The following is a 12,405-nucleotide window of genomic DNA, read 5'->3' as shown; positions in this document are numbered from 1 at the left end:
TACATAATATTTTGGTAGGGATAGGTTTCAGAGACACACCCATATAATTATACATATTATACACAGATATAGTGACGGTTCTGAAAAAAATAACTACAAGTTTACGAACAAAACCTTATTAAACAGTATGTTAAGCCGACGCACTGCAATGTGTATACTCTTTCTCCAAACTCGCTGTGTTCGTTGATAATGCACACCTGCAATATTATGCAAACGGTGTTTCCGAAATTTGCAACGAATCGTGTTAACTGCATTTAGCTTAAGCTTATAGTTTAAAACACTTATCACTCGATAATTTCAAGTAGTTATGTTTATACGCTTCGACAATAACTATCAAATTGAACGTATAACTTTGAAATTATATAACGTTTCAACATATGATGTGCATGTGTGATAATTTGACGATATGACAGACTAATCACGTTTAATAATGAGACGAATGACTACAATTCTGTAAAAATGATGATTATTTCACATGCGTTTCTTTTAGCGTCCTCTATCAATTACCATAAGCATTTCGATCTAAATACACACAATCAATCATACCTTGAACACAGATTTGAGTTGTCGAATATATAATATTTCGATTTAAAAAGTATGTTGTGTTTGACTTTCTCGCAGAATATGTAAAGTAACAAGAAATTTATATGTTCTTTAAAATGCCTGCAATAAAGCCTTATATGATATATATGAATGTGTACATCGGTCGGTTGACTCAATTATTTGTATCACTCAAAATAACATAGCACTATATCACCCCGTTTGTTATCAGAAGACAGATAGGAGAAGACTGAATAATTCAATTCATGTTTGAACATTTATCAGTGCGACCCCGTTTAAGTTCTTGTGTATTTATATTTCTAGAAGTGCGTTGATCATTACGAAGTTTGTATTAATAGTGGTAAAAACAAATATTCTAAGGGTAAATTCTATTAACAAAAATTTCTTTAGAAACATAATGAAAGGCTGGATAAAAATATCAATGTGTATTTAAGATAGAAACTCTCATCTACCTGCTGTGATAAATTAAATCGATATCCGAATAAATAGTGTTATACTTAATTGATTGTGATTATATAAACACTAAATGGATATGAATGCAAGCAACGTAAACGAACATAAACATCTTATATAACGGCTTTTTCCTGAAAAGAGCTTTAGTTAATATGAATATTTATATTATGTTCATTTACACCTGTGTAATTTGTGTTTGGGTAGACATCGATGCAGTTATAACCCTCAATGCTTTACATTGACCGTTTTCAGATTGTGACCCACATTTTGATAATAGGTGTTTATTGAATGTTTCAGTTGTATGCACAGAGCCATATTGTGTTACGGAAATGTCGAATATCCTTACATAATAACTACCGGATGTTAAAATCCATTTATAGTGTGATACTGTATCTGAAAATTCATGTCAATTGTTCTCCTCAGAGAATGCAAATAAGCAACTATCGTAGCTGTAAAATATTAACATATACTAGTTTCATAGGAAACAAATTCGATATAACATTAAATAAGGTAAAATTACATTAAGAGAAAAAATGCTCACAACATTTTTTTGATGGTACATGCATTTACATATTTGAGCAACTTGTCAGTGATTTGAGCAGGAAGGTTGTAGCACTCTGGGCCCATCGGAGATGGATATCCTGTCAGAAGAGAATCTTGTTAATACATTTGACAAACCATAAGATCACATAAACTGTTAAATGAATAACATATCGTATAAAATAATATAATGTGGTTAAATAATTGAGAAAGTACAAAACTGTATACTAAAATATTAGAGGGACGCCCTCTACAGACTGTTTGGATACATATGTACAAGTATGACACGTTCTCTACTTTTACGATCGATTTCAAACGTATTACATACTATCTACTAATGGCCTTATCGTTCATTACTACGTTACATACAAACACATGGGTATAACATGCTAAATTGTATCGAGGTAAAATCTTAAAATTTTAAATAAAAATATACGTTAGCCAATATTGGCAAGCTGGCTATTGTTTGTTTCATATATATTTAGATTTTAAAGAGATAAACTAAACTAAATGACCTGCCTATTAGTGTTATCTTGAACACCACATGGTGCTCGACATATAAATGCCAGATATATAGCCGTCTCATCAGGGTATGCGCTGTTTTTTTAACGGAATTTCTGTAAGAAATATTCTTAATATAGAAATATATACTAGACATCCCTAATTCTGGAAATAAATTGATCCAATTTAGAAGGATGGGAGAGTCCACTAGGCATAAATGGATTAAAATACTCCGTGTATCGCTGTTTCGTTGAGCGTGTCCTGAATAATTGTTTGTTGGTACATGTATATCTTAGGTTTATCGTCGCTTAATTAATATCCATCTAAAAATGCTCTGGGTAAATGTAAACATATATTTATTCATACACTAAATACCCCTCTTGTTGCTTCTTATATTTAAAGCCTGTAATATTTTATGAGAATCCCTTAGCTTCTGAGCACGCATTATCAGGATTCAGACTGTAACTAGGGTCGTAGAAAAAAACATAGAATTTCAGTGCGACCGATTGTTCGCATATTTTGCCTTAACCTATTTATGCCTAGTGTCTCCCATCCTTCTAAATTGCATCAATTTATTTATAAAATTAGGGATATCTAGTATATCGAGTTTTAGAATATATCTTACAGAAATTCCTTTAAGCAAACAGCGTAGACCCAGATAGGTAAGGTAGCATTTATATAAAGGCCCCAAAATGTGAATAGCTAAGATTTGACTTTTTGTTTGAATAGTGGCATTAACAGTTCGGTTCCGATCGCTAAAGTAAGATAGAGATAAATAACCACTCGAGTTTTGTCACGAAGATGTTTAAACTCATCTCAATCTAACGAATGTCTTTTCCAATATCGCTTGCATTACTCGTACAATCTTTCAAAAATTAAAAAACCACCATGCTTATGCTCTTCTTCAAAGCGATTTTTATTATTACTGGGCGATAATATCAATCATTAGCAAATTAATAGTTCATGATTCTCGATTCATCGTTGTTCTTTGGCTATTCGTCATTAATATTTTAATTCTAAAAACAACATATTATTAGCATGAAAACTATTTGTCTGGACTTCCACTCCGCGGGTCGCGGGTTGTAATCCCAGACCGACCGCACAACTTCTTTGGAGACTGGTTCACTTGATTCTACTGGTCAGACTCATAGATCTTTCAAGCGTGCACATACTTTATAACTTACCGCGTTCGTATGACTGAATATGGTCTATTTTACAATATTTTTCATGTCACTGACGTAATCAATGACTGACGCGACTACTGTTTTTGTTTAATATGTGGATACATTCGATGTTTTCTAATGTATTTGAGTCATATCACGACCAGCGATAAGTTTCTTGCATAATCTGTTTTACCAGTACTAAGTAGTAAGACTTATAATAGTAACTGACAACTGCCCTACTTTAATAAGAGATACGGATGGGAATGGTCTAAAACGTGATCGGTAATCGAACCTGTGATTCTTAAATTTGTATTCTTGCGTTTTACCAACTTAGCCTGCCGGCCAGGTTACCATACTCTGCTAGTTAGTTAATAGTTAACCATTCCGCTAGGTGAGATCAACTGATTATGGTCAAAGGATGCAGCAATCGTTTAATTAATATTAACCAATCACATCGCATCGTTCTATTATACAGAACAAATTAAAATGCACAAATCAACTAGTTACTGTATAACGTGCCGAATCAATTCATATTGTCCAATCAAAACGTAAATGTCTGAGATGACGAACCAATTAATATTGTAAAACTGAAATCGTAAATGTCTGGATAACGAACCCATAAATCTTTACCAATCATATCCCAAATGTCTAAGACGCCGAACCCATTAATAATTGCTCATCACATCGCAACTACATTATATGCCCAAACAAATGGGAAGCTAAAGGACGTTACGAGAGGTTTGCATACTGACTCGTATGTCAAACGTGTGTCTGGTTTGTATAAATATAGCGCTCTCAACTTCGGCATAGGAATCGGACATAATGTTAATTAATGCTTATGTACAATAAACTGAACGCTTCTAATTAAATGATAAGTTAGCATAACACATGACAACAAAACGAATCCTACTTTATAGAATATAATAGATGTATTTGTTAAGCACAAGCAATCGAAGATGTTCGCAGTTATCAGTCGGAGACATTAAATTATAATATAATTAGCGTGTCAGATAAGAATTTACTGTAATTGCACTGGTCAGCTTAAGCAGACTCGATTTACTTTATAAAGACTGCTTGCTCGACTTCTTTGCGCATTCGGTCATTCAAAACAAAAAATGGTTCAACCATTGACTTTTGTAAAGATTGCGAATAAGTGTGGGATATTTTGCAACAAAAACATGCGCGGTGCCGTATTGTAGTTCCGGAAAGTCCAATATATAGTTTAGTCAAATGAACGTGTTTTTATCCGCGATCAAGCACACGACCAACAACAGATATATGCAGCACATGTGTCATGATAAAGTTTATCAACATGTTATGGTTTATTTTAATTGGCGTACATTTGCATTAGTTGCCATACATGTTCACATAAGTTTACAAGACATATGATGCCTCATCGATTACTCATCTATTGTTTATGAAAACTTTTTCGCCATTTAGAATTATTTCTGCGAATGGCATCTATCAAACGCGTGTGTGTATATATTAAATTAGAGATTTTATCATAGTGTCAAATAATATATATTCGTAAAAGAATCAAATCATTATCCGACTTAGTGTTTGCCATTTCGTTAACAGCCAATGGTTAGTGGTTCCGAAACTTGATATTAAACTATTCGGGCTATCGCCCTCGTTATGTAATTCACACTTACCGGAACTCTAAACCGTATGTTATTATATAAAATATCCAACACTCACCAGAAATTCAATTTTTTGTGGGCTTTTATGCAACGAATAAGACAGAAACCTTATGTTTTAAATAAGTTTTGAAGAATTCCGGTTTATTTGAACAGAGAACACCAGCTAATAAAGAGCGTCCTATTATAAAATGGCATACTTCATTCGATCTAAGACATATCTTGATCAAGAAAAAGATCGTTTAAAATATAGCAAATAACTAAATAATAAAACTAATTCTTGCTTTTATCATATCACTCAGTGATTGCTTAAATCAATGCACATTGGTTAATGTAAAAACTCGATTGTTGTCAAGTTTATGCAATGAAAACACCGTAATTTTATCAGGTGTTGTGTTTTCTTAAATAACTCATTAAATATATAATTTCGATTCGCTACATTTTGTTAAGATCGGTTTGTTCTAGAGATTACCTAAGAAGATACACACATTGTACTGTAGGATTGACTTGAACGACAGACACATGTTTATTCTCAATTAAAGATATAATGCAACACAATGCATACACTTTGTGTACAGAACGTTCACTCAGTTAATTTACTTGAGACCTTTTAAAACACAAATAAACTAGTTGATATCATTTATGTATTCTTGGTGTTTCTTTTTCGTCCGTTAGTAAGTAAAGGAAGCAAATTGATATGATGTTTGTACTTGTTCTTGTTTTATGTACTTCATGCAAACAAAATTGTTATCACACTCATATTTAAAGAACTGCAAAACAATGAAAGGACTATTAACTATGAGTTTAAATATTTAAATGCACGCACTGTATTCTTTTTCTCAATACAGTTCACTTACAACTATTACATGATAACTAATAAATGTGTGTAAGATCGTTAATCGAAACTTAATTAATGCATGTATAATTCGATATGCACAAGCTCTCACAGTGCACATGCATTTTAAGCTGTGTTTCAATCATAGGTGAAAATGTGAATAATTAAATTTAGCGTTTGTATTTCCAAATAAAACAAGAGAGAAGATCTGACGATATTAATACAATCAAGATTTCGACAGCTTAAAACAAATATAAGTATTATTTGATAAACGTTTAAAAGCTGCATCATAGCAGAGGTATAATTCTACAGCTCATTTAGTTTGCAATTATAGATGTATGCAAATGTTCATAAGATTCGATTCTAAAATCGTCTAAACATCATTTTAGTCTCGGTCATTGAAGCACGTTGTTTGAAATTGTAATAAATGATCCCAGCGTGTGCACACGAGGTATCCACTGTTCCAGGCGTTACATATCGACCATTAAAATCCACAAATGCACAATAATTATACCACCATCCGCCATCGCATTGTTTGGCACAGGCGTGATCGCCGTCGTGGTCGTATGAGGAGAAGCTATTACCATTGTGATAGGATAAACTATAATCCGCTTTTATGGTATTTTTAGTTTCAAGAAAGTCCCTCCTTACCGAAAATCAAGTTTAGGCGGAAAGTGTCGTCCCTGATTAGCATGTGCGGACTGCATAGGCTAATCAGGGACGACACTTTAAGCACATGCATTAAGCCCAGTTTTAATAGAATAAGACACATACATTTATTTGACTTTACGGTTGTAATGAAAATCACAGATAACAATTATTTCGACTGAAAAGCGAATGCTGACAATTATGGACGCAACTTCGCAAGAATGAGTTCGTATCATTTAACCCATTTATGCCTAGTGGACTCTCCCATCCATCAAAATTAAATCAATTTAATTCCAAAATTAGGGATTTCTAGTATATTTATTTCTATATTTAGAATATTTCTTACAGAAATTCCTTTAAGCAAACAGCGCAGACCCTGATGAGAGGCTGCATCATGCGATTTCGGATTTCAACAAGGCATCTGGACGCCAGAACATGTTACCAAGCCAGTGTTCTCCGTGAACGTCGCCAAAGCCATTCTCATATGAGAAGAAGTTTTGGAAGAAATCAACAGATCCATTCACACGACGTTGAAACACCTGTTGAAAGATTATTATGTTTACTATCTATACAAGTATCGTTCTGAATTTATTTAAGCAATTTTTACTAAATAGGATTTCACCTTTTTTATTAAAATATGTATCTTTCTTAAATTGTATATGATTACATTGATATTAGTAGTAGTATAATTAATATATATATAAAATAATTATAATAATAATAGTAATAATAATTTATTATTATTATTATTTATTTTTTTAATTATTATTTTCACTATTTATTTTTTTTATTCAATATAATACATACAATGTATACATGTATATGATCATAAAACAAAGTGATACCATGTCAATAATTTTCAAACATGTTATACAAGATATTCTAATATATACTTTTTGTACCTTGAGGTTTACCTTTTGATTAAAAAAAAGGTTAATATGTATTGTTTTCTTTAGTCGTTTGTGATTTTTAAGAAAGAAAAACAACAGAATAATTATGAATAAGGATGAGTTTCATAAAGTGGGTAGGAAGCATACTGGCTTGTTTATGGAAGTTTTATGTGTTTCCATTTTAGTGCAAATATATGAAGTGTATCATTGTTAAGGGCTATTTCTTTTTCAGTTTGAATTTTCAGTTTTAAGTAATTAATAAAACAGTTCATTGTAGGTTTTTGTTTTCTGTATTTCATGCTGAATATAAAATATTTCATCAATGTAATTATGTAATTCACAGCGTTATTAACCTCTTGTATTTTGAAGGTATTCACCCCTAAGCTTATGTCTAAGAGAGATAGTTTAACATTTAAGTGTTGTTTCTCTAGAAAGGTTGTTAATTGATTCCATAGAAATTGAATATGTTTACACTCCCAGAAGAGGTGTTCTATTATTTCAATATGTTCACTACACATATCACATAGATTTGTGTTTGATAGGTTGCACTTAAAAATATATTTATTTGTAGCTATGATTCTCTGGGTGTATTTATATTGAAAATTTCTCAGTGAGCTATCAGTAGTTGGTATTTGGCATGACAAATATTTGTTTCCAATTAAATTCTTTTTCTCCAAGAAGGTTTTGCCATTTAGTTTGAGCTTTGGAGATTTCGGCATGGTTTTTAATTTGAAGTGTAAAAAATATTTTGTTCGTTTTGTTTTGTTTTGCAGTACATGGTGTGTTATTTGTAATGGTAGCAGCTTTAATATGTATGGGTATACTTTTTATCAATGTGTAGTACATCAGGAAATTACTTGTAGGTATTCCGTATATGTAGCACAAGTTTTCAAAAGAATAGAAGTCGTTTATTCTGTAGTCGTATAATTGATCTACATATGTTATGTTTTGTTCGAACCAATCTTTATAGAACAACGTTTTGTTATTAGCAGTTATATCTTTATTGTTCCATAAAATGATTTTACTGTTTATTTTGGTTTCCAAATTTTGATTAACTTTACACCATGCCGAAACAACATTTGATAGAAATATGTTTTTGGTTGAAATTTCATCTAAGATGTTATTGTCGATATTACACTCAAAAAGTAGGAAGTCACCATATGCTTTTAGAATTTTCTGGTAGAATAATTTCCATTTACTCGTATTGGTATTATCTAAATATCCCAACTGCATTTGATTGCATTCAGGAATGAATCTATGTCCGTTAGTCTGATACCTCCATGCTCTACTGGTTGAATTAATTGAGTTCGCTTAATTTTATCCGGTTTACCGTCCCATATGAAATTAAATATTTCTGATTTTATATCTTCAATAATATCATTTGGTGGGTTTGGGAGAACTGTTAGTGTGTAAATTAATTTAGGAAGCGCAAACGTTTTCAACACGGTGTTTTTTCCGATAAGTGTTAGTTTACGACGCTGCCATGATTTTAAACGATTTTTAAATTTGTGTAATTTAGGCAAATTGATTTTTAGAATTGATTAATTTTCATTGTTTGTAAAGGTTATTCCTAGCGTTGTTGCTTCATCTGATGTCCACTTGAATTTCATTTCTTTTTTAAGATGAATATAACTTTGTTTAAATTTACCTACTCGTAGCACAGTTCATTTACTTTTGTTTACTTTAAGACCCGATGCCATTCCAAAAAGGGTTAGCGATTCTATAAGATTATTGAATGAGTCACTACTGTCATTTAAAAAATAAGTTGCATCGTCAGCAAATCGACTGTTTAAATTCTTCGTCAGGTTCTAGCGATATTCCCTTTATATGTTTATTTGATTGGCTATAGTGTGATAGATACTCGATGCATATAATAAATAGAATAAGTTTTCCTGCAATGGGTCTGAATAGTTATCATCGCATGCGAGTATCGCCTATATTTGTTTTGAAAATGCGTTTGTGGTTATATGTGTTCGACAAAGCAAAGATGCGACCTCTGTTTGTTTATATCGTGAACTGTGTCGCAGTTGGATTTTATTTCACATTGACATCGACAGAAACGTCTCACTACTCAAAGATCTAAATTTTCTTACCGGTCACAGTTGTCGGAACCACCATTGGCTGGACAGATGTTGATGAGCCTGAAAATTAAACATTTAACCATATTATATACTAGTCAGAGTAATGTAAACTATAAGTTACGAAAATCGTCAATTTTAAGCTCTTGACAGACGTTATTGCAATCATGATACAATCCATGATATTTAGCATCACTATTATTTAACAATACCGAACATATTACGACATATTTTTTAAAAATTAATAGTGTGTGAATGATTCACATTGATAACCGCATTTATATATCTCCAAGTACACACGATGTGACGTTTATGCCACCCTCGCATAATTGTTTTTCTGTTTAGTAGTACCGCATCAAATACGGTTTAAATTGTTTGAATTGTTATGTTTACTCAGTCCCACAATCGTCGATTTACTATTTACTAGTGCGAAGGTGATTTACATAACTATACATTTATATATAGCATATATATGATTAGAAGTATGGATGCTTGCTAGTGATTGGTAGTAGATTGCAAAGAATACATGTTTATCAATGTTGACACAAACCTGTACAAATTGGTCCTTGATTACACATATCTCCTTGGCAACATTTGTAACATAATTCGACATCGCCAGTCGCACGCTTGCCAAGTAACGCATTGGTACCTAAATGACTGGGGCAAGTCTGTAACATAGTATAAACGTGGAGAGCTTCATTAATTGCATGAACCTTTTCAGGAGAAAAGTCGACCTGACTTTTAGTAAAGCATATTACCAATATCCTACACAACGTAATACAATAAATTTAATACGACAATAATCGTGCAATAGTTATTACAATTGGAGTAACAGCAATGAACCTGTCCAGAAAACTATTGGTCTAAGTTCAATGGACTATACATAGAAAGAAATTTCATAGCAGAAAGATTAACACTTACTAAAAACATCATTATGCTTTGTTGAATAATAAAGTGTTCAAAGGCTAAGGCAAAATCAATCGATACAGTTTGTCAATGGTCATTGTTCCATTACCTGCTCATGTAAGAATTGTGTGCTCCTTTTAGATATATAATTATAATTATTAAAATATGTACATACACACACTACGGGTGTTAACTGCATTTTTAAATCTAATGTAATACACACCTTACTGTCCTGAAAACCGAATTCTTAATTAACCGTTCCGTTCGGTTTCAACAAGTACTTAGCATAGCATTCATGGAAGCAAAAATTGATCGCATCACGTAAATTTTGCATATTATGGTAAACCCTAAGACACAACTTCACATTTAAGCAGTGTAATGCACATTGCAATGATATTGTTATATATTTTATTGAATTAAGGAGTGTTAAACTGATTACAATACTTACTTGCCCAGTTGAACATGTTGTAGAGGTAACACATGGGAAACTACTAGGCATAGATGTACAGCTTAGACAGTGTGTCCCAGTTGCTTGGAACAAATAATTCAAAATATGTAGGTGATAGTTTATAACATAATCATTATACCAATAGCTTTTTTGAGATCGTTGATATTTGTTTTCAAGAGCGTTTTAAAACACCATTTTTTTTAAACTATAAATTGTATTAATGACTGAAACGCTTTATCTAATCATATAAAGGCTTCACACGCAAACAATGTTTCGTCGTTGTATCATGTACTTGTGTTATTTATATATAATGAGATATTCAGAAGGAGATGCAAAAGAGAAGTCATGTTTGCTGTTGTTCTTAATTAATTAGCCTCGTCTAAAAAGCCATTAGCTATCATGACATTGTTCTGATTGCTCTCAAAGATTACCTTAAATATTAAATATCAAGTAATACGTTGTCATGACTTTCAATAACTCACTAAACGCATTTAGGTTCTGGTTCTAGTCACAGAAAACGGGCTCGAGCGCGTTTAAAAATAAGCATTAGGCTTTCTATGCAATCGAGCTAAAATAAAGAAGTTTAAACTAAACACATTCAATCAGCCATACTACAGAAGAACAAAATCGTGGCCTTACAATAACATGATTCTGGGATTTTAAATATTTCAAACAATGTTAAGATAAAATATAGTGTGATATCTGCTGTATATTTTAAAGTTGTAATAATAATCAAACTCCAGAATCACATACACATTTACATGAGATAAATGTGTGTAGGCTTTTTTGACACAAACAAGTAATAATATAATTCAATACAATACATACAAGAGTAATTAAACGTAAAGTTGTTATTAAAGCTTGCGCCACCGCCTTGGAACGGTCAATGCAAAGCTTTATGGATTTTTAAATGCAAAAACTCACACTTAGCCACCATATAAAAACAAATGATGCACACTGTAAATGCTCTATAACATTTGAGTATCGCAAATTAAAAGCGGAAGGTAGAGCGATTGCGTCTTGACAATCAATGATTGGTTGCTATACGGACGGTTTATACGTCAATGTAAACTAAGATCGTCATTTTGTAATCATTTTAAGTTAAATCAATGATAATTTATAACAGCGAAATAAACGTAGGTTTTGCAACTAAACAAATACCTGAATCGAAGCAAAGGAAAAACCACACAACGAGGATTACAAGGTCCATTTCTGAAAAAGATATTTACTTATCACGACATTGCAGTGTTTTGTTCTTTTATATTTGAATAAATGCTATCGAAACATATATGCGAAGATGCCAGGTTTAAAAGTGAAAATATAAAGTCACATGAACTTATATATTATGTATATGACAAACAAAAGTTTAGGAAAATATAACGCATTAAATAAGAAAATGAGAGATTGGTCGTACCTTCAAGTATCCTGCAGATAGTTGACATTAATTCAATTGGCATTTATAGGGAGCGTTTGTGTAAAATGTATGTCATTGCTTATCTTTAACTTGTGAACAAAGTACAGGAACGGGAAAGTGTGTAGTTCTGCACTGTAAAAAGGCCAGAGACTCAGTGAACTTGTCTCAACCCACAGCAATCAGTATCAGCTAGTTTATTCAGTGCTTTTCTATTTAACTCGACACTCAAGCGTAACATCGTAGTTGAGCATTCGTTATGATCCGATTTGGCGCATATACAAGTTGAGCAAACACAAATATAAGATTAATATACTTAACTATGCCGTTTCTA

The 12,405-nt window shown here is 32.1% G+C and overlaps 1 long non-coding RNA gene across 2 annotated transcripts; it reads right to left on the bottom strand.

Moving 5' to 3' along the window:
* Window positions 1-113: 113 nt before the first annotated feature.
* LOC127871950 (uncharacterized) lies at window positions 114-12,215 on the bottom strand. Of its 2 annotated transcripts, XR_008045646.1 has the most exons (4): window positions 12,075-12,215; window positions 11,822-11,872; window positions 1,556-1,655; window positions 114-197 (listed from the first exon to the last, which is right to left on the bottom strand). It is a non-coding gene; the product is annotated as an uncharacterized LOC127871950 (long non-coding RNA). The 2 variants fall into 2 exon arrangements; XR_008045645.1 differs by lacking the exon at window positions 114-197 and having other exon boundaries at window positions 1,465-1,655.
* Window positions 12,216-12,405: the final 190 nt, after the last annotated feature.

The sequence above is a fragment of the Dreissena polymorpha genome, chromosome 3 (assembly GCF_020536995.1).
Source record: "Dreissena polymorpha isolate Duluth1 chromosome 3, UMN_Dpol_1.0, whole genome shotgun sequence".
In the NCBI taxonomy this organism is placed as follows: Eukaryota; Metazoa; Mollusca; class Bivalvia; order Myida; family Dreissenidae; genus Dreissena; species Dreissena polymorpha.
Note: the sequence above shows the minus strand (reverse complement) of the source record. Positions and strands in the feature narration are given on the sequence as shown.